We start from the raw sequence: 24,281 nt of genomic DNA on the forward strand, positions 1-24,281 counted from the left end.
CTATTGTAACATAGGAAATTCAAATCATTTCTTAGAATACCAAATAATTATCCATTTTAAGAGACTTATATGTCAACAATAAAAACCCCGGTTTTCTCCACTAACTGAATATTATAGTTTTCTATTCTTGATACCTATCAATAAGTTCAGTAAATTTTGACACAGTAGATTTTAGGTTTGTTTCTAGCAGATCAATATTCTGTAAGTTTTTTGGTATATCTTATTACATGGTGGGTAAAGAGAGAGGTTTTCTCAAGAGCCAGATGCTCTGGTTTTATCATGGCTCCACTGTTCACTGCCATGTGAGCCTGGATAAGTCAGTTTGCCTTTCTGACTTTTTTTCCATCAGTGATTGCAGGTGAGAAGTACTCCCTTCACAGGGACCCTATACTAAATGAAATCAACCATCTAAAGGGTATAGTGCCTTTCTTGGTCCATAGTAAGAATTATTAAATTGTAGATATTACTATTACAGTACTGAAAGTGCACCAGGCACTCTATTAATCCCAAAGACTTCAAATGAATAAAATATGATCCTGACTGCAATGAGCTCACTGGTTAGTAGGTGTCAATTTCTAAAATAGAAGTTTACCTAAGACATAGCTATTAACAGAGCAGAATGGCCAACTACATCCAAGGAAATTAACGACGGATTTCTTGAAAAGGTGTCCTTTGATCTGAACTTTAAAGAATAAATAGGAGAGGGGCACCTGGGTGGCTCAGTGAGTTAAGCCGCTGCTTTCAGCTCAGGTCATGATCTCAGGGTCCTGGGATCGAGTCCCACATCGGGCTCTCTGCTCCGCAGGGAGCCTGTTTCCTCCTCTCTCTCTCTCTCTCTCTCTCTGCTTGCCTCTCTGTCCACTTGTGATCTCTCTCTGTCAAATAAATAAAATCTTAAAAAAAAAAAAAAGAATAAATAGGAGATTAGCAAGACAAGATGAGTCGAGGTATTTTGGGAGGTAGGAACAACACCTGCAAAGTCAAAGGACAAGAATTGTCAGAGAAAATGTGGTGCAGTTCTGCTCAAGAAATCAAGTATCAGAGGAAATTGATGGGAACTGGGGCCATAGAGAAATGGAATCTGGGTAATGCATTCTATAGTAAGGAGTATAAACATTTTTATTAGAAAATAGGAGGAAAGTGGTATTTGAAAGGTTTTTTAGTAAGAAAGAGACATACCCCTTGAGGGTCAGTGAAAAAATTAATTACAGGAAGGCTTAACAAGAGAATTAGGGAAAACTAATCTCCTGAAAATAATCATAATAATTGAGGTAGAACTAATGTTTCTGAAGTTTTATATCCCCATCTTATTCTCAATAGAAAAAAAAACTTATCTACAGATTGTAGCTTCTAGGAAAGTTATTAAAATCTATATATAATGAACACGCTGAATTAGCAAGCCAGGTGGTGTGGAGGAGTGATCTAGGTATGTCTCAACCACCAAACACAAATTAATCTATTTATATGTGTTATTAACGTTATTAAACAGAAAAAAAAAGGACAGGATGTTAAGTGTGCATTTTACAGATTTAAAAAAGATGTACTTAAGTATCCTAGAAAGTTGCAAAGTCAAGAGAAACATAGACTGCATTTGATCGAGATATTTTTGAGAATTCTAAGAGAAAAGAAAATAAAAGGTGAAGTTCCAATAGAAATTAGTTTTAAATGAAAAATATTCAAAAGGTTGCTAAAAAGATAATAAAAGTGCTGTCACTGACATCTTTAAAATGACAAAATTGGTTTTCATGGATAAAATAAAATATTTCCAAGTATTTTTCCTGATTATCTCTACCAGCTAAATAAAATTTATTATTCTACTAAAACAGTTCGGCTTCCCATAAGATGTATTAAACTAGACATCTGTAAAGTTCTCATATTCTATTGGCTATTCAATGACTGATCCTTATAAGAATTTTCCAATGCTTTAAGGAACTCCTTTACAGAAATATTAATCAAATAGTTTAGCTCTTAATCCACACATACAAAAATTCCCATGTGTTTTATTGTAAATTATTTTTTAAAAAAAAGATCAATCATCTTGAAATATCAAAGATATCAATAAATTCTAAGACTGTAACTATAAAGTTCCTTCATTGGTCATTTTAGAAAGAATTTTCTAGAAAGTAATACATCAATAACAAGTTGCTCAAAAATATGGATGGAGGCTCATTTACCAGTTTTCATTTATATATAAATGCCGTATTTGTTTTTTCTATTATTCTATGAGAAATGAAAGTCAAGATATTTTGTCATCTCATGAAAAGTTAATAAAACTTGTTTTTGAAATGATTAATTCTGTAAAAGAAAGAGGGTATAAGTAAAAGGATGGTTTGTCTGTCTGGGACCAGGAGGGTTCACCCTAGCCAAAACATCCCAGTATGGTGGTAGGTGGCAAAGTTTAAGTGGGCACAAGCCTTCTGCCAGTTCTGACTCTGTTCAGATGCTATCTTCCATACTGTCACTTCAGGTTGTATGGTTTGTGCAAATTAATTGACCTCTCTGCTCTCACGCTTTTAACAACCTAAAAAAAAAAAAAAAAAAAAAAAAAATGGAGGGGCACCTGGTGGCTCAGTGGGTTAAACCTCTGCCTTCAGCTCGGGTCATGATCTCAAGGTCCTGGGATTGAGCCCCGCGTCGTCGGGCTCTCTGCTCAGCGGGAAGTGGGCTTCCCCCTGCCTCTCTGCCTATTTGTGATCCCTCTGTCAAGTAAATGGATAGAAGTAAAAAAAAAAACAAAACGGAAATAAAAATAGTAGCTAAGCCATAGGGCTCTTATGAGAATCAAGGAAGTTCGCAGTGTAAAGCACTTAGAACAGCACCTAGAGTCAGCACTATGTAAGCATTAGCTATTGTTATTCATAAAAAGTAAATGTTTTGCTTCACAATATCATCTCTCCCCCACCTTTATACATATGCATGTCCAGACACATGTAAACACACACACACCCCACAAACACGCACATCGAGAAAGCAGAAACAACATGAGCAAAGGTAAAGATACAGGCATTTTCGGAAACAATGTAGTTTGATTCCATGAGAATCAAGTATAAGAAGGGAAATGATAGGAACTGGACCAAAGAAGAAATTGGGGTGCAGGTAATGTATGTAAGAAGAGCTACAGTTTTCAGTAATTATTGATCTTGCTTCACTTCCCCCAAAAGACAACCCTAATTTACACCTTTATTTTAAAAATAAACAAGAGCTTTTATCAAGCACCCACTGAGTGTGTGAGTCAGAAGGTAGGTGTCTCAGCACATCCTATATTAAAACAGAAAATGGTTATAGTTTCTAAAACTTTAATCTATTAGAGCTCATAAAAGAAGAACACCAATCCCTCCAACAGAAGGCTGATCTGAATAATGCCAGAACATAAGTACAAAATTTTCTCAATATTTAGTCTTCAGAGGAATAGAAAAATATTACATCTAATGGGAGAGAAAAGGGGCAGTCTTAAGAAGGCATGGCATTTAAAGATATGAACAAAAGAGGGGCTGACTTTAGTGTCTGGAAACAGAATACAGCATCTTTCCATGTTTTAAGTGGAATACCACTCTCTTGCCTTTCTTCAGCAACATAAAGCCATAAAAGCTGTAATTATGCAATTTCCAATAGAAGTTTGGTTAGGATGGTTAACATAGTTCAGGCTGTTTTTCTCAAAATTCTCCTTAAGAGCCACCTTTAAATTAAATTAATAATATGACTGAAACATCTCCTAACTTCTTGATATCAGAAGCCTACACCAGAGGTAGCCTTAGCTGGCAGGAAGCCCTGCTCTTGCTTGGGCAGGGACCACAAAGTCTATCATCACATTAAATATTTACCCACACATTTTGAAAAATTTAAGACTAAATTACTTGATGCAATTAAATAATTCAAACAATACATAAGATACATAGATTTGTGTTGATGATATTTCCATAATTCCCAGTAAAATTGCAAATGATGATGCATGAATTTAAAATGTCATCTGTAAATAAATGAAAAGCAAATGTTTACCAAAAAACTCTTCAGTTTGACTTGAATACTATAAGCTTTTCAATATAAAAGATGCTAACCAGCAGATAAGGTCATTTTCTGTGCCAAACATACATTATTCAAGAGGCTAGCACTAACAGACCATGGTGACCTCAAGAAAGCCAGAAAGTGCCGCCTTGCATACTGCATTCCAAATGTAGGAGCAGAGAAAAAGTAACCTGATGTTTGATTCTAGAGAGATGTATTTTCCTTAACCTTTGGTGCTCTGCTCAATATTAAGGGTTTCATTCTTCAGCAATCTTATTTCCCCCAGCTTCTCTTGCTCAGAATTTCTTCAGATAACAAGATATAAAAGATTTTAATAGCAAAGAAGGGCAACTAGGAGACTAAGACCCAGCAGGAATTGGGGGAATGCAACATGATATAGGAGAAAAAACAAGATTTTGAGAAGAACAGAACTGGGTTCCATCCCAGCTCTGCCATTTAAGGGTAGGGTGACCTTTCCAGGTAACTTGACTTAATGATAAGCATTATCATTAAAGGGACTGACAATGCCCTCTCTGAGTTTGTAGAGAAGGTTAAATGTGTTAAGATATTGGGAGCCTCTTAGTTTACCACTGCACGTACCCTAGAAAGTCAGTAATACCAGCTCTTTCACTTTCTATAAAAATACAAATCTAGAAATCATAAGTATGCAAGTGATTTTTGAAAATACAAAAATTGATCTAATTACCAACCTTTATTTTCCCTTTTTAGGTCTCATGCTTATTGATCCTCCATTTCCTTCTATAAAATTTCTTCCTTTAGGTAATTTTCTATCAGTTTCTTATCCTGTATCTCAGATAATTATTTCCCTCTCCCTATTTTGTTGTTCCTCTCTTTATGGAATATCATTAAATATTAGATATGTTGATATTCCTGAGGTTCCATCCCAGTTCTCCTTCTGTTTTATTAAATGACCTCATTTGTTTGTAAGGATTAACTTCAACTTTTATATCAATAGTTCCAAAATCTTAGCACCTGTGATTTATATTATTTGAGAATATCTAAATTGTCTTCAAGTTAATATATGAATCCAAACTGATCATCTTTTCTGTCAAACTTAAACCTCTGTAGCAGTCAACCAAAGCAAAACCTCAGATGTTTTATTTTTTTCTACTCCTTCGCCTACAATATTCAATCCATTACCATGTTCTGTTGATTCTACTTTCTAAATATCACTTGGTTTTCCTCTCACCATTTTCATTGCTATCACACTAGTTTTAATCCTCACTGGCCATCTCTTCTATTAGGAAATTGATCCATTCATGTCCACGTCTTTAATCATTTTCCTTCATTATCCAATATGTAAGCCCCGAATCACATGGGGCTACTGAGCACTTGAAATTTCATGGCTAGTCTCAATTCAAATGTGCTACACGCCTTCAGAGTCCTCTCAACTTATATCACCATATTTATCCCCATCACACCCTGCCCCAGCATCGAACTCTGACCATTTTAGCCATACTTAGTTCAATTTCTGAGCAATTTACTCACTATTATGACCTTATACCATTTAATAATGCTGTTCTTAAAGACTGGAAATGCCTTTGTCTAAGCAATCACTTACTAATTATCAAGGTGCAGCTGAGACCTCAACTCTCTGGAAAGGCTTTTCCTTCAAACCTCCTCCCAGGAAGAACTGATTACTTTCTTCTGTTCTTAGTAACACTTAGTACATGACTATATTTTGTAGTTATTACTTATAAGAATTGGTTTATATAGATGTATTAGTATAATACATCTATAGTATAATATAGATATATTAGTATACCAAATGGCTCAGTTGAGAAACTATGATGTATTTCCTAAGTCCATTTTTTATCTCTACCTACATTCTACTCTGCAATTGTATAACTACTCTCTTTTATAATGAAAAGATAAAGACTTAGCTGGGCCCAGGGAAGACATTGGGAATTTTGGCTTTGGCTGGAAAACTATAAATTCCTTGGAAGACAGAAAGATCGTTAGCTTTCATCTAACAACATAATGATATCCTCTCCCCTCTTAGAAAATTTTAATCTCATTCAGGGAAAATAAAACATGCATTGGAAATACTATTTAAAAATTGTAAAATCATGTTTAATCGAAATGGGTGCAGTATTTTCCATAATATGCTAAATTAGATATTGTGTTGGAAAGTCCCTCTCTTCTAAGGACAGTGGGAAATAATCAGTCAGAACTTTGCAACCTTGTTTCTGGCATGTGAAGACATACCGAAAGAGAACGTGCATTCATGAGTAAAAAGGGAACCCAAACTATCTTCAAAGGATTTATAACTGACTCAGAGTTCATGTGGTTTACAACAAAGCAGTTAATCCACCATATTTGCCTTTTAGCTTCAGACTAGAATGATGGAGACCTATGTTATTCTCAGCAGAGTGGCTGACTGAGAATTGTTCCATCAGGATACGTAGTTGTCAGTTACTTAAGGATAGATTATAGTTTCTCACAGTCCTACGAGCTTTTAGACCCATATCCTTCTGGACAAGTGCCAATTTTTAAAGGCTTTATTGGACAGTGGTAAAGGTACTGAGGGACTAAATCAAATTAGTCTTCTTGAAATAAGTACATACACCCTGGAACTCTAACTGGGGTAAAAGATGATGACCTAAGTTTCTACTGTGTGAAAATATGTAAGTTTTATTGAACATATGAAAATTCAGATTGTCATTTCCATTATTCTATTGATTATAAAAAATTGGTAACACATTTAATCAATACTTTTTATGTATCAGGCATTATGTTAAGACTTTATGTGAATTATTTCACATGATTTTCCTTCATTCCCCATGAAATATATAGGCATCAATTAGAGTTCTTGGATACAGGCAGTAAAAGTTACTTCTGCCTAATTAAGTAAAAAGAAATTTAATAAAGGACATTTGGATCCTCACTGATTTAACTGGAACTGAAGGAACACTAATCATGGAAACAGGGGGGAAAAAAATGACAGGGGCGCCTGGGTGGCTCAGTGGGTTAAAGCCTCTGACTTCAGCTCAGATCATGATCCCAGGGTCCAGGGATCGGCCCCACATCAGGCTTTCTGCTCAGCAGGGATCCTGCTTCCCTTCCTCTTTCTCTGCCTGCCTCTCTGCCTACTTGTGATCTCTGTCAAATGAATAAATAAAATCTTTAAAAAAAATTACAGCATGAAGTTTGACATGTCAGAAAGACAGAATCTGGACATTTGCAGAATGGTTCACTGAGGATGCCATTCTCCCCAAATACAGTTCAGTACATGACCTCCAATGATTCCCTTCATCCATTCACTCACTCCACTCACTCCAAGACTAAAGTCTGAGAATAGAGGTTCTGACTGGCCAAATGTTGGTTCTGCAGCCTCCCCAATGGCAGTAATAGAGTAGCAGAGGATCTGTCTTCTTCATCTTCCCATACATCATATAAGAAGCACCTTTCCACCAAAACTACACACTATGGGGGGCGGGGGGTAATATCCCCAAACAGAAAATTAAGGTGCTATTACAGAGTATATAGAAATGCAGAAAAATCAGAAATTACAAACATTCACTATACTCCATCTTCTTTGCTGCCCAGAATTTACACTTATATCTCATTCTTTCAAAAGTGCTCCAACCTGACAAAGTAAAATTATCCCCCATAAAACTGAAAATGAACTCATCCTTTTCCTCCCAACATTAACTTCAGTTTTCCAGAATCTCTGTACTGTGACTCAAAGATAACAAAGACTCCTTAAGCATAATTAGTAAAAGCACCTGATTTTCAGTCTGTGTGTACTGCACAAATACAGGAACTTGAATTTATCCATGTTTTTCTTTAGTCCACTCAGAATCTCCAATGATACCACTCCAGCTGCAGTTTCCAAATTCTCCACAGCTTTCATAATATTTTCTATAGAAGCTATGTGTTACCAGAGAGACTTACCTTCCAAGTACACTTTATCGTAGGTGATAATGTATCTGTTTTTTCCACTACAGAGAACCAAGTTGCCAGATTCTCCTCCCAAAATGCAAATAATAGTTTTGCCACCCTATAACCCCATCTTGCTTAAATAAAGAATAAAAAATCACCCAAATTTGCCTGAAGGTCTTTTGTCCAACATGCAATTTTTAGTGGCTCTTCTGATTCCACAAAACAATAGGAATAACAAAATTTTGGATGAGTTTTTAAAAAGATGCAGAACAGAGTTAGAAGGTTTTTAGAGGTCTTCAGAGTTAATGGAAATTGAAATTGTTGGCCTAAGAATACACAGGAACTACCGTATCTCTACTTTGCTAGTAAGCAGGGAACTCTGTTGCAATGACTTACCACAGCTGCATAGGGTGTCTCCAGAGGTATTCAGAGAGCTTAAGTGAAAATCTGGAGGACTTGGTCCATTTGTTAGTATGGAACCTTGGGCTCTTCAACACATCATGACCATTAAAGTCTCTGCTGAATTCTTCAGCTTCACAGCAACTGCTTTCTTCTTGCTTCTTGAAGTCTTGTCCTTGCTCAAGTACTAAGAACGTGGCCTTGAAGAAAAATTGTGAGAGAAATGCCAGGTTTACTTTTCTCTAACTTCTCTCTCTCTAGGTTACCAGCACTTTGAATCCTGGCTGCTTTGTACAGTTAAACTGTGGCAAGTTTCAGAATTTATAACTTTTACCTTATTTTGTCTGCAGCAGAAATAAGCAAATGTTTCAGGTGCAAAATGGAGGCAAATATGAGCCTTACCTCAAAGTTCTATCCCTTATTCTGGAATCTTAGCTCCTTAGTTCTACACCTTGGTTGTTCTCTGATGCTTCAATCAGTTGATTCTATATTTTGTCCAGATTTCAAAAATATTGTTTTCAGGAGGATTTGTCTGTTTGAAGTTGCTCCATTATAGCCAAAAGGTGAAGACCTTCCAGTTGCTGAGTTTTATTTCGTTGTCTTTGAGAAAAATTAAATAATTCAGACTTTCTAACTGGGTTACATTATGGTTGATAGAATCATCCACCAAGAGAGCAGATATAGAAAGAAGAAAAAGTTCAAAGGATGCATGTAGGGAGTGTTAACTAATAGCAAGAGCTGATATTTGGGCTCCTTTCTCTGGTAGAAAGGAAAGTCACACATGTGGAGCACATAAACACGCTTTCAAAGAAACATAATGATATACTTTCTTTATGTGGACACCTGATGACACTATGGAAAACACCAGGATTTTTCACCAAAAATCTCTGTATTTTGAACACTGTCAAGAGTTCTAAGCAGTTGTGCTGAAATACTCAAACTTGCAATCTCAAAGTATTTTCATATAATTCTGCCTAGTGTAAAATTGTAACTTCATGGTCCTTCTAGGATAACTCTTTACATGCCTTGGTTCAAAGTTTTGAGATTGGTTCATATTCTGAGAGAAAAAAGGTAAATGACATCTCTGATGGCTTATCTATGTTATTTGTTCTTGGCAGTTTAAGTGTGATCAATTTGATTTGGCAGAACAGATATTCCAAAGCTCTTAGAGCTTGAAAACAAAGGTTTTTGAGCAACTTGCTGTTGCCTGATCCATGATCTTGCTTTTATTTTGCTCATTAGATAATAAATTTTAAAACATCATGATATCTTCAAAATTCAGGCTGCTTTCTCAGGTTATCTGTAGTCTTCCCAATCTAAGTACTATCTTTTGACCGAAAGTTTAATTTAAAAAAAGTGAGTCTGGAAAGATTTATATATTAAATTTGTCATATACTGAAGAGAGTTCACAGAGGTCTGGGGGGCAAAAGTCTTTTCAAATGGATAACTGTACCAAAGGTTATAAGGTATACACAGAGCCTTTAAACTAATTAGATTGAAAAGCTTGATTCAGCAAATGCAGTTTACTTACTACAAACCACATTTGACCTCCCCAAGTTTAGAAATGATTTCCATTATTTGTGACATTAGTATGATGCCTCTATAACTTTTCATCAATGTAGAAGGGCAAACCTTCAACCCTGGAAATGATCTATTGTACATCTCTTTCCAATCATTAGCAAATGCATAAAATTCCTGAGTGCTTAAAGTAGCATATACTTACCTTTAAACTTGCTTTTGTAAAAGGGAATATTTCCCTTCCTTAATATGTGAGTGCACTTCTAGCCTTGGGGACAAATAACACCATTGTGAAAATTATAAGCAAACGGAATCAATTTGTTTTCCTAATTTACTTTATAATTTTAAATAAAAGTCGCACTGCAGATATCCTTTATGGAACCTGAAAGTTTGATTAATGCAATAGTTATCCATAAAAACAAATTGTTTTTGTCAATATTGAAGCTGCTGCCTTGGTCCCTCCAGCCAACTTAGTAGTCTTTAAGTTTCAGCAAGCACCTCTAGCTCTCGTGATTAACTAAACCATTCTTTGTATATCTGTAGATCACGCACTGTTTCCTAGAAAGACTCAGAATCAAATCTTATGGCACTACCTACGCCTCCCCACCCCAGGAAAGCAGTATACACCTTCCAAGCCCTACAATAATGTGTAGCTGGCACCACAGAGTCTGCACGCAATCCAGAAGTGATAGACCCATGTGCTCCCCTTTTACTGATTAACTGCCCTAAAGTTGCTTTAAAAATCTCTGGGCCAAGCAGAAAACTTGGATTTGGTTTTTAGACTAGAGACTGCCTTCTCTCCAGGTGGCTGAATAAAGTTCATATTCCTTTCCAACCAAAATTTGTCTCTTGATTATTGGCTTTTTCAGTGATGACCAACCAAACTTGCATGTTTCAGTAACAATATTATAATGGATCTAAATAATCTTAAATACATGACTAGAAGCAGATGTAAAGACAAGAGAGGTAAAATTAAGAGGTAGGTAAATAGAGAAGCAATTTGTTGTAATATATGTGTGGTTTAACAAAGCTATTTTATTTTTGTTTAAATTCCAACACATTCCCACATAAATCATAGAAAGGTACATCACATATTGAGAGAATACAAACCAAGTAAGGTGACCGCCTGGCTCCCAATGGAGCCTACTTAAGATTGTCTCTGCCCCTTCCCCCATGATCTCTCTTTCATAAACAAACAAAACAAACAAACAAAGCCATAAGAGACTCTTAACTATAGAGAACAAACTGAGGGTTGCTGGAGGGGAGGGAGGTAGGGGTTGGCCTAAATGTGTGATGGGCGTTAAGAAAGACACTCGTTGGGAGGAGCACTGGGTGTTATATGTATGTGATGAATTACTAAATTCTACTCCTGAAACCAATACTACACTATATGTTGACTAGTTTTAATTTTAAAAAATTCTTTACTATAAAATAAATAAATAAATAAAATTCAGTGGAGAAGCAATTTGACCTGGTATCACTGGAGTTGAGTCACCTGCACTCAAGGGAGAAGAGGGCTCTGAATCTTACTAGTATAGTCCCAAAAGAGCCTTACGTCTCTGTTGTTAACTGACCCTCAATTCCATTAGCTATTCCAGTATGTATGCTATAAATTATTTACTTTTTCCAAAGCCTTATATGCAACTAACTGGAATTCAACTATGAAGCTGATAACAAGATGTTACCTCTTCTACTCACTTTCATACATGTAATACTCACTTATAGAGAGGCAGGATGGGTATGACAAAGATAGTGATGATTTCTGTGATCTAGTCTCAACTCCGAAGTCTGTTTAACTATGCAACCCTGACCAAATTTAATTTCTCTGTGCCTCCATTTTCTCAACTGTAAAGTAGGAGAATAATTCCATATACCTTATATACGTGAGCTACCATAACTATGAGTTAGATTTAAAACTGCCACACAGAAAATAATGTAAGAGTGTTATCTATTACTATTTCATAGCCATTGAGTCATAGGCACTGCAGTTCTGAGAGAAAAGGAAGATTCAGAGCTGGGGGCAAATCCAAAAGCAAGATACAAAAACAAAAACAAACAATAACAACAACAAAAAACCAACAAAAACAAAAACAGCAGAGGAACACTAAATGTTAGGGTTCTGGGGCAGATAATGCAAAGTAATTTCCACAGACAATTGCTTTTTATGGCTGAAGCTCTTTCGAAAAGTCACGTACTTGTTTCCTAAAGTAGTCCTGGTTTTAAAGAATGTAGAGTCTAAAAATCTTTTCTCATGACATGACACTGGAAAAGATAAACATACTGTTTTATACTGAATGGGAATTAAGCCTGTGAATCACTGAAAATCAAGTGATACCATGCATGTCTTGGCTATTTAAGTTCCTTCATTTTCTTAATTCATAAGAAATGAAGTTCCTTCATTTTCTTGCAGAAAATGAAGTAGAGACAGATATGTTTGAAAGAATTTCTACATTCATTAAGATTGTGGCATGATTAAATTATGCCAAATAACAGGAAAAATATTCCTTAACTAAAATATTAATAGAAGGAAAAATAGCCAATGACCCAGGAAACATAAGGCTATTGATTGGCTCCTAGCAAGATGAATGCTTTATGAAAAGAAGAATTATTTTAAAATTTAAAAAAAAAATCATTTAATGCAACACTCATAAAATAAAAGACTTGTTTTATTTTATGCTCTGTGGTGAAAACTCAAGATAAAACACCTGTTAGGCATCATTAACAAAACATAGATTATCATTTCATGCATCAAAATAGAGTTATGTTAGCTATGTTAGATAAGCTTTCTAAAGTTAGTGCAGATTAATCTTTGTAATATAAGATTAAAATAATGAAAATATATATAAAAGTAAGACTCCTATCCTCATTCAATTTAAATATATTGGAGAGATAGATGTGTACAAATGGACAATTACACTAAAGTAATAAGAGTTATAGTGTAGATAAACAGAAGGTAAAGTGGAAACATAGAGGAGAGTCCCTGAGTCCTCCTCTGGGAGTTTCGAGAGGAAGAATTTCCTCTGCACTTCAAGGTCCTTCTAGACTAATTAAGAATCAAACTGGCAGATTAGCAAGAGGAAATCAAATTTAACTTCATACACATGGGGAATTCACACAGACATGAAATTCTAAATACAGTCAGGCAAAATGAGGTATATATATATGTCATCCTGAACTATGAAGAAGGGGGTCGGGGTCTGGGACTTCAAAGGGAAGGAATGTAATTTATTGGAAAATGTAAAAGACAAGGCCATCCAGAAACCATGGGATGTAAAGGGCTTTGATCAAATAGGCCTTGCTAGGTTCCTCCCCATCCACCATATCTAGTTCATAAAATAATGTAGTTCTCTATGGTGATGGCTCTCTTCCTGGAACCTTTCTTCCTCCATCTAAATTCTTTTTAGGCAGTTGAGGGAGAGCTACAGAGCATTTCTGGAATCTGCTGGGTTTTGGTTACTTTTAACTCAAAAAGGATCTTTTTTGCTAAAGTGGTCCATCTTGGGGCAGCCAGCCTTCGACCCCTACAGGAGTCAGGGAAGTCCACAGAGAGTGACACTGGAGCTCATGTCAAGTGAAGAGCACTACGTGAAAACATGACAGAACATTTCAACTTTAAAGAACTAAAATAATACGGTATCTCTGAAACTTACAGCATCAAATAGAATGCCTGAGGGGAAAAAAACTAGACAAGTAAGCAGAGACCAAATCATGAAGGAACTATGCTATTGCTATGTCCAGGTGTCAGCATTATAGCTTACAATGAAGACATATAAAATTGAAGAATTTTATAGTTCCATAATAGCTTGGAAATGCATCTTTATCTGTGGGAATCAGGATATAAGTCATTACCATTACATTGTGTGATATTATGTTTTATAAGAAATACACATATATTCATTTATTCAGTTTATCAAAAGGTACAAGCAGGAGATAGAGAGGGAGAAAGAATAAACTAGTAGAAGAATATAAAACTGTTTGTAATAGTTTTGTAGGACAAATGAGTTTGTTTCAGTCTATTCTACAAGGCTTCTCCAAAAGTTAGGCATATTTTATTTGTACTATTGCTCTATCTGTCCTATAGGTGCTATACCAAGTCTAAGTGCTGTGACAGGTATGAACAATTTTGTACAAAGACCAGCAGGTGGACTGTAATATTGTGATTTATAAGCAATATATGTTTGGTCATTCAGACGACCAATACATTTCACATACATATTTGGTCTTCATCCACATTTCCTGGCTCACAGCTCCCCAAACCCTTGGAATTCCCTAAGTGATAAGAGAGATTAAAACATCTTCTGTCACACTTAGTCTCTTGTCCTTGGTTCCTGAAAACACTTCAGAGCCATAAAGGTGAAATGAGTATGTTTTTACTCATAACAAGCCACTTTCCAATGCAACTGGGTCTGTGTTAATGAAGGTGAGTTTTAGGCAGCTCCAAGGATGGGGGTTGCTTGACAGGAGAATTAACCATAGATAGAGGGTTGGAACTTCCAGTCCCATCCCCTGATTTGCAGGGAGGGGAGAATGGCTTGAGATTGAATCAATCACCAACGGACAATGAGTTCATCAGTTATGCTTAAGTAATGAAACCTCCACAAAAACCCACAAGTAGGAGGTTTGGGGAGCTTCCAGATTGGAGAACCCAAATGATTCCATGTGCCATTATGCTGGCCTCCAGGCTCCATGAGGAAAGAAGCTTCTTTGGGACCCTGTCCTATGTAGCTCTTCATCTGGCTGTTGATTCATATCCTTAAATATCCTTTATAATGAATCTGTAATATAGTGATTAATTTGGCTTCCTGAATTCTGTGAACTATTTTAGCAAATTAATCAAACTCAAGGGCAGGATCATGGGAACCCCTGATTTATAGCCAGTCTGTCAGAAGTACGGGTAACAACCTGAGCTTGAGATAAGTAAAGGGTGTTCTTGTCAGACTGAGTCCTTTACTAAGAATTGAGTAGACAACAGCAGGATATCCATTGCTTGTTGTTCTGGGGACACCTCCATGGACACATTGGAATTGGGTCCAGGAACCCCAAAGACATGGGTTTTCAATGAATGAGTAAATGTTAATTAAATTGTATTAGAAATACTAAATTAACAAAAAAAATTTATTTGAAGTTACCTACTGTGAGATATGTATCTTACCATTAACTGAACTCAAAACTTCCCAATTCAACATTTAAAAAATGATATCAGAGTAGTTACAAAACACTTAAATGCATCAGGTATTACAAAAGTGTAGAAGAAAAAAGAAAATTTAATATTCTTGAAGGATTACTTTATACCAGGTATAATCAGAAAGATTCCTACATTAGGAATAAAGAAAACTTAGCTCTAGAGCTCTTGTTTTTTTATTCTCTAACTACCTATCAACAGAATATGACTTAAAATCTAGTAATAGAAGTGCGGATTAATGCGTTCTCTATTCTTCTGGTGAAACATTATGTGAGCATCTGAGAGAACAGTTCTAAGCAGCAGCAATAAAATTTAGGATGTCATATTCTTATTTATGTTATTAACATTAACATTTTATTAAGAGCATAAAATATCTGGATTTAAAGGTTGTAATTTGTTTATTACCATGTAGACCATCTGTTTCTATTTGTCAGTTAATCTGAATGAGAGTAATAAATAAGTAAATTTTACTTTCTGTATTTCCTGGCTAATGACAAAACAATTTTCATGGTAAATTATATATATGTGTGTGTATATATTTATACGTGTGTGTCTGTGTATGTGTAACACACACACATACATACATACATTATATACATACATATATTATAAAAAAATTTATTCCTGATTTCACTTTAGAAGGGGACTAATTAGTGAATGAGAAATGAGATACAGAAGTTAGCTCATTGACAAGAGCCTAGTCTTTTTAGCTAAATAGCTATAAATTATGTTATAGCTTTGACTACTCTAGCAGAGATCTAATAGTTGATTCAACAAAACACAACTTTAGCTCTTTGGGTGCAAACACTCCAACATGAACGTGGTGATGATGCCAACAATCCAGTATCTTTTGTTTCTTTGATCCATCATGGCATGTTGTTCTCATTTTCATGATTTGAGATGACTCAACTACATACAAATATTCTGGCCAGTGGAAAAGGGGAAAGCAGAAGGAGTATGTATGCTTCTGTTTGCATCTTCTTGGCTAGGATTTAATCACATAGCCATTCTTAGACACCTGTGAGTTTAATTCTTATTATGCATAGCCACGAATCCAGTAAAAAACTGGAGATCCTTTTCCTAAGGGGAGAATGGAAAATAGGAGTAACCCTGTATCTGCCACATTCTATGTTCATTGCATTATTGTTTACAGCAGCCAAGATACAGAAGCAACCTAAGTGTCCATCAACAGATAAATGGATAAAGAAGATACAGTACACTCATGCACACGCACACACACACACACACACACACACACACACACACACACAATGGGTTATTATTCAGCCACAAAAAAGAATGAGATCTTGCCATTTGCAATAATATGGATGGACCTAGAGGTATTGTGCTAAGTGAAATTAGCCAAAGACAAATATCATGTGATTTCACTTATAAGAAGGATCTAAAAACACCAAACAAATGAATAAGGAAACAACAACAAAAGACCAATAAATGCAGAGAGCAAACTGGTGGTTGCCAGAATGGAGGGGGATGGAGATGGGAGAGGTGGGTGAAGGGTATTAGAACATACAGGCTTCTAGTTAAAAAATGAGTAAGCCAGGTTAATAAAAGGTATAGCACAGGATATATAGACAATGAGATTATAATAGTGTCATATGGTGACAGACGGTAACCATACCTCCATTGAGTATAGCATACTGTATAGAGTTGTCAACTTGTACCTGAAACTAATTTAATGTTGTGTATCAACTATACTTCAATTTAAAAAAAGAATCCCATAAAGAAAAAAAGTGATAAAATTGCCACTAAACATTAATGTGACATGGAAAGTCTTTCAAGTATTTTTAAATCCTTTAACAAATTTCTTTCACTCTCAAACATTTAACAGAGAAGGACAAAATGATTTTTACTAATTATACTTGAATATGTATGGATGTTATTTATAGATAAGTTTTAAAATAATCGTTTTTATTTATTTTATCTTAGAAAATTCAATTTGTTTTTGTCCATATCCCTCTGATTCTTGGGAAAATATCTCACTGGGACAGAAAATAAAAGTTTAGCAAAAGCAATAGTTAACAGCATTTTGAAAAGTACACCACATCTCATGTTAGGTAAAAAATACTTTCTGAATCTATATTTTAAAAGTAAATTTAAATTAGGACCTATGATTATCATATGAAGTGTAGCCTGTACATTTTTCTACAGAGAATTCTCTACTGAGAATTTTAATTGAACTTTATCCTTGTATCTTCCAAAAGTAAGGCAGATACCAATATAGAGATACATAGCATTCCTTGTCTAAATAAAATAAGAAAAGTGCTAAATCATACCATGCACAAAATGGGTCATTAGACTTTATATGTATGACTGCATTATGAATAACATGGCTTTAATTTTTTAAATAAATTTTAAGATGTCAAGCAAGACACAAAGACTGCATTATGCATTATAACATTTCACGTTTAAGAAGTGAACAAATTAAGGCAATAAAGAGTATGCATTTTCTAAAATGTGAAGTGGAAAACTACTTCGAAATTCAAACCAAATCTAAGCTGTTTGACAATTATCTGGACTTTAAATTGAAAACAAAAAAATATATATATCTATATACATATAAAATACACTTCTGCCTCATACATTGAAGAAACTGAATTCCTCCCACATTGCCACATAAGTCTGCAAATGAGACTTTACTTCTCTGAATGAGAAGACATAATTTATACAAAAGTTGCAACATGCAGTGGTTGAGAGTACAGACGCTAGAGTCATATTTACTAATTCAAATCCTGGCTGTCTTATTGGGTGTATGGCCTAGATTGACTGATTTAAACTTTATGGGCTTTTGTTTCTCTATTTTTAAAACTAGGATATTACAATCATAGAATTATTGTGGAGGTAAAATTTTTTGATATAATAAAGCATTTAGTGCCTTCAAGTGTTACCTACTATTATCATTTTAACTATTACAACCAGAGTTCTCAGCATCCTGGAGCATAAATATATACAGAACCAGACAAATCTGTGCCAACTTTCAATAAAAATCCTTCTCATACTTGGTCTTTTCCAAGAAAGTTCCAAAGAAATATCTACATTTAGGGTAAAATAAATGACATAATAAAGGTCTGATCCAAATTGGCTATTTAAAGAAATCCTATGATTAATTCATTTGCAAAACATCCAATCAATAAATATTCTGAATATATTAAAATTTTCATGCAGTCTGCTCTAAAGGAATGTATTAAAATCTGAATTTACTAAAATATAAGTTTGTGAGAGACTTCGTTTTCTTAAGAAAATGTTTTTTGTTTTTTTCTTTTTTTTCTTTTTTTAAGTAGGCTCCACACCCAGCATGTAGCCCCCAACACAGGACTTGAACTCACAAACCATTAGATCAAGACCTGAGCTGAGATCAAGAGTTAGATGCTAAACTGACTAAGCTACCCAGGCAACTTGAAAATGTTTTTGATTAATAGAATGTACAATAACTACATAAGGGAGAGCATTTTGGTCAGTTATCTATACATAAGGTATAGTACTTATCTTAAAGTGAAGAAGTAGATAAAAGTAGATCTAAATACTTCAGCTTCTTGATTCCAATTTAGCAAGAAGAATTCAGAATATTTATGCTAAGCATTATAAAAACTCTCTGATCTTTTTTTTTTTTTCAGTCTATAATGAAAAAGGTCCTTTAACTCCTAACCTAGGAAAGATGTCTGGGCACTAGTTATCCTCATCTGTCTTAGTAATCACCATCGGGAAGTTGTTCCTAGTGTAGATAATGAGCAGAAAACTTTCTTATAGTTTCTTATATAGTTTGCCTTTAACTTCTCAGCTTAACTGACAGTAAGTCACTAACTTGAGCTTATAAAAATATGTTATAAAAAGTGGAAGGAATTATATTTTACATAATAAACATTAGGAATCAGGAAATTAGACTTATTAGTTTTAATATTTTATTTATGTTACCTTGGTTTTATGTTAGATTGATCAATTACTTTTAAATGTTTTATTCTTAGAATACATTCCATTGTGAAACCAACATAATCAAACCATTTTAACAATTATAAAATAGATAGAAGAAAATAAAAATTCCATGTTCAATATAATCATTTTTAGCATTTTATTTCCCTTTATTATTTCTTTGCATATTTTGCTTAGCCATAATCATAGTGCATGTAAAATTTTATATCATGCTTTCTTAAGTTGGTAGCATAAATTGATTAGTAGATAGTCTTATTTTTAATTGCTATATAATATTTCTTACAAAAAATTTATTTCAATTAAATATTTCACAACTTTCTTCTCCTATATTCCCTAACTTAGTGAATGACATCCTTAATGTCTAAACCAGACACCTTGGAATCGTGCCTCGTTGCTTACCTACCTCCACCCTTCAAATCAAATCAATTAGAAAAGTCTAACTAGTCTATTTTCTCACTGTAAGGTGAATATAGCCATTTTCTCAATCCATGTTGTTGCTATCTCAGTTTAGGCCACTATTTTCTCTAGTATGAATTATTATAACAGCCTCTTAACTAATCTTTCTGCTTCTGTCTTGCCTGTCTCAAATCCATTATCTATTGTACAGCCAGGGTGATTCTTCTAAATGACAAATCTGAGTAGGATGTTTCAGGCTTAAAATGCTTAACCCATTTCCCAGTACTCTCAAGGTAAAGTTCAAACTCTAATGTGTCACACAAGGCCTTCTCTGATCTGTACCCTGATAACCACCCTAGCCTTATTCCATCATTCTATTCCTTTTACTGTGGTCATAATAAAACATTTTGCAGTCGTCAAAATAAGCCCTTGTTACACTGGACATTTGCACATGTTACTGCTTCTACTTGATTTACTTGCCTGCTCTCCTGTCTACTTTTTACTTCTAACAACTGATAATTCTTTAAGACTAATATGAGATTAATTACCATGTCAAGCAAACCTTTGCTCATCCAAAGATGAATAAGAAGTTCCTTCTATGGGCTTCCATTAAAGCAGATGATTACCTCTTTGCCAGCCCTTATCATACTCTATTGTCCTTATCTCATTATAAGTCTGTCCTCCATAATCAACAGTGAACTAATCAGGGTCTAAGATTACATTGTGTCCCTCTTTATTTATATTCCCGCCTTATTGAGATATAAGTGACATAAAACATTGTGTAATTGTAAGGTGTACATGTTGCTTTGATACACTTAGATATTGCAAAATGATTACAATGGCATTACTTAACACCTCCATCAACTACAGAATTACCTTGCGTATGTCTGTGTGTGTGCTGCTAAACATTTAACATCTATTCTGAGAAACTTTCAACTATATAATTTACTGTCGTGAACTATGATCATCATGGTTATATAATCAACATAATCATCATGGTGTACATGAGTCCTCAAAACTTTTTCATCTTATTTCTGGAAGTCTGTACTCTGACCAATATCTCCCCATTTCTCCCACCCCAACCCCCCAGCCCTGAATCCACCTTTGCAATCTCTGTTTCTATTAGTCTCTAAGGAAGAATTTAGCATGCTGTCTTGATGATGACAGCTTTGTAATAGAGCTTGAAGTCCGGAATTGTGATGCCACCAACTTTGGCTTTCTTTTTCAATATTCCTTTGGCTATTCGAGGTCTTTTCTGGTTCCATATAAATTTTAGGATTATTTGTTCCATTTCTTTGAAAAAAATGGATGGTACTTTGATAGGAATTGCATTAAATGTGTAGATTGCTTTAGGTAGCATAGACATTTTCACAATATTTATTCTTCCAATCCAGGAGCATGGAACATTTTTCCATTTCTTTGTGTCTTCCTCAATTTCTTTCATGAGTACTTTATAGTTTTCTGTGTATAGATTCTTAGTCTCTTTGGTTAGGTTTATTCCTAGGTATCTTATAGTTTTGGGTGCAATTGTAAATGGGATGGACTCCTTAATTTCTCTTTCTTCTGTCTTGTTGTTGGTGTAGAGAAATGCAACTGATTTCTGGGCATTGATTTTATATCCTGACACTTTACTGAATTCCTGTACAAGTTCTAGCAGTTTTGGAGTGGAGTCTTTTGGGTTTTCCACATATAGTATCATATCATCTGCGAAGAGTGATAGTTTGACTTCTTCTTTGCCGATTTGGATGCCTTTAATTTCCTTTTGTTGTCTGATTGCTGAGGCTAGGACTTCTAGTACTATGTTGAATAGCAGTGGTGATAACGGACATCCCTGCCGTGTTCCTGACCTTAGCGGAAAAGCTTTCAGTTTTTCTCCATTGAGAATGATATTTGCGGTGGGTTTTTCATAGATGGCTTTGATAATATTGAGGTATGTGCCCTCTATCCCTACACTTTGAAGAGTTTTGATCAGGAAGGGATGCTGTACTTTGTCAAATGCTTTTTCAGCATCTATGGAGAGTATCATATGGTTCTTGTTCTTTCTTTTATTAATGTGTTGTATCACATTGATTGATTTGCGGATGTTGAACCAACCTTGCATCCCTGGAATAAATCCCACTTGGTCGTGGTGAATAATCCTTTTAATTTACTGTTGAATCCTATTGGCTAGTATTTTGGTGAGAATTTTTGCATCTGTGTTCATCAAGGATATTGGTCTGTAGTTCTCTTTTTTGATGGGATCCTTGTCTGGTTTTGGGATCAAGGTGATGCTGGCCTCATAAAATGAGTTTGGAAGTTTTCCTTCCATTTCTATTTTTTGGAACAGTTTCAGGAGAATAGGAATTAGTTCTTCTTTAAATGTTTGGTAGAATTCCCCCCGGGAAGCCGTCTGGCCCTGGGTTTTTGTTTGTTTGGAGATTTTTGATGACTGTTTCAATCTCCTTACTGGTTATGGGTCTGTCCAGGCTTTCTATTTCTTCCTGGTTCAGTTGTGGTAGTTTATATGTCTCTAGGAATGCATCCATTTCTTCCAGATTGTCAAATTTGTTGGCGTAGAGTTGCTCATAGTATGTTCTTATAATTGTCTGTATTTCTTTGGTGTTAGTTGTGATCTCTCCTCTTTCATTCATGATTTTATTTATTTGGGTCCTTTCTCTTTTCATTTTGATAAGTCTGGCCAGGGGTTTATCAATCTTGTTAATTCTTTCAAAGAACCAGCTCCTAGTTTCGTTGATTTGTTCTATTGTTTTTTTGGTTTCTATTTCATTGATTTCTGCTCTGATCTTTATGATTTCTCTTCTCCTGCTGGGTTTAGGGTTTCTTTATTGTTCTTTCTCCAGCTCCTTTAGGTGTAGGGTTAGGTTGTGTACCTGAGACCTTTCTTGTTTCTTAAGAAAGGCTTGTACCGCTATATATTTTCCTCTCAGGACTGCCTTTGTTGTGTCTTACAAATTTTGAACTGTTGTGTTTTCGTTATCATCTGTTTCCATGAATTTTTTCAATTCTTCTTTAATTTCCTGGTTGACCCATTCATTCTTTAGAAGGATGCTGTTTAGTCTCCATGTATTTGGGTTCTTTCCAAATTTCCTCTTAGGATTGAGTTCTAGCTTCAGAGCATTGTGGTCTGAAAATATGCAGGGAATGATCCCAATCTTTTGATACCGGTTGAGACCTGATTTAGGACCGAGGATGTGACCTATTCTGGAGAATGTTCCATGTGCACTAGAGAAGAATGTGTATTCTGTTGCTTTGGGATGAAATGTTCTGAATATATCTGTGATGTCCATCTGGTCCACTGTGTCATTTAAGGCTTTTATTTCCTTGTTGATCTTTTGCTTGGATGATCTGTCCATTTCAGTGAGGGGAGTGTTAAAGTCCCCTACTATTATTGTATTATTGTTGATGTGTTTCTTTGTTTTTGTTATTATTTGGTTTATATAGTTGGCTGCTCCCACGTTAGGGGCATAGATATTTAAAATTGTTAGATCTTCTTGTTGGACAGTTCCTTTGAGTATGATATAGTGTCCTTCCTCATCTCTTATTATAGTCTTTGGCTTAAAATCTAATTGATCCAATATAAGGATTGCCACTCCTGTTTTCTTCTGATGTCCATTCGCATGGTAAATTCTTTTCCACCCCCTCACTTTAAATCTGGAGGTGTCTTCGGGTTTAAGATGAGTTTCTGGTAGGCAACATATAGAAGGGTTTTGTTTTTTTATCCATTCTGATACCCTGTGTCTTTTGATTGGGGCATTTAGCCCATTAACATTCAGGGTAACTATTGAGAGATATGAATTTAGTGCCATTGTATTGCCTGTAAGGTGACTGTTATTGTATATTGTTTCTGTTCCTTTCTGATCTACTACTTTTAGGGTCTCTCTTTGCTTAGAGGACCCATTTCAATATTTCCTGTAGAGCTGGTTTGGTGTTTGCAAATTCTTTCAGTTTTTGTTTGTCCTGGAAGCTTTTAATCTCTCCTTCTATTTTCAATGATAGCCTAGCTGGATATAGTATTCTTGGCTGCATGTTTTTCTCGTTTAGTACTCTGAATATATCATGCCAGCTCTTTCTGGCCTGCCAGGTCTCTGTGGATAAGTCTGCTGCCAATCTAATATTTTTACCATTGTATGTTACAGACTTCTTTTCCTGGGCTGCTTTCAGGATTTTCTCTTTGTCACTAAGACTTGTAAATTTTACTATTAGGTGACGGGGTGTGGACCTATTCTTATTGATTTTGAGGGGGGTTCTCTGAACCTCCTGGATTTTGATGCTTGTTCCCTTTGCCATATTGGGGAAATTCTCTCCAATAATTCTCTCCAATATACCTTCTGCTCCCCTCTCTGTTTCTTCTTCTTCTGGAATCCCAATTATTCTAATGTTGTTTCGTCTTATGGTGTCACTTATCTCTCGAATTCTCCCCTCGTGGTCCAGTAGCTGTTTGTCCCTCTTTTGCTCAGCTTCTTTATTCTCTGTCATTTGGTCTTCTATATCGCTAATTCTTTCTTCTGCCTCATTTATCCTAGCAGTGAGAGCCTCCATTTTTGATTGCACCTCATTAATAGCTTTTTTGATTTCAACTTGGTTAGATTTTAGTTCTTTTATTTCTCCAGAAAGGGCTTTTATATCTCCCTAGAGGGTTTCTCTAATATCTTCCATGTCTTTTTCGAGCCCGGCTAGAACCTTGAGAATCGTCATTCTGAACTCTAGATCTGACATATTACCAATGTCTGTATTGATTAGGTCCCTAGCCTTTGGTACTGCCTCTTGTTCTTTTTTTTGTGCTGAATTTTTCCCCCTGTCATTTTGTCCAGATAAGAGTATATGAAGGAGCAAGTAAAATACTAAAAGGGTGGCAACAACCTCAGGAAAATATGCTTTAGCCAAATCGTGAGGGGGGAGAAAGGGATAAAAAGAGGTTCAGAAAGAAAAAAAA

This window comes from Enhydra lutris, unplaced genomic scaffold (genome assembly GCF_002288905.1).
Source record: "Enhydra lutris kenyoni isolate GAN:26980312 unplaced genomic scaffold, ASM228890v2 scaffoldscaffold14, whole genome shotgun sequence".
Classification (NCBI taxonomy): Eukaryota; Metazoa; Chordata; class Mammalia; order Carnivora; family Mustelidae; genus Enhydra; species Enhydra lutris.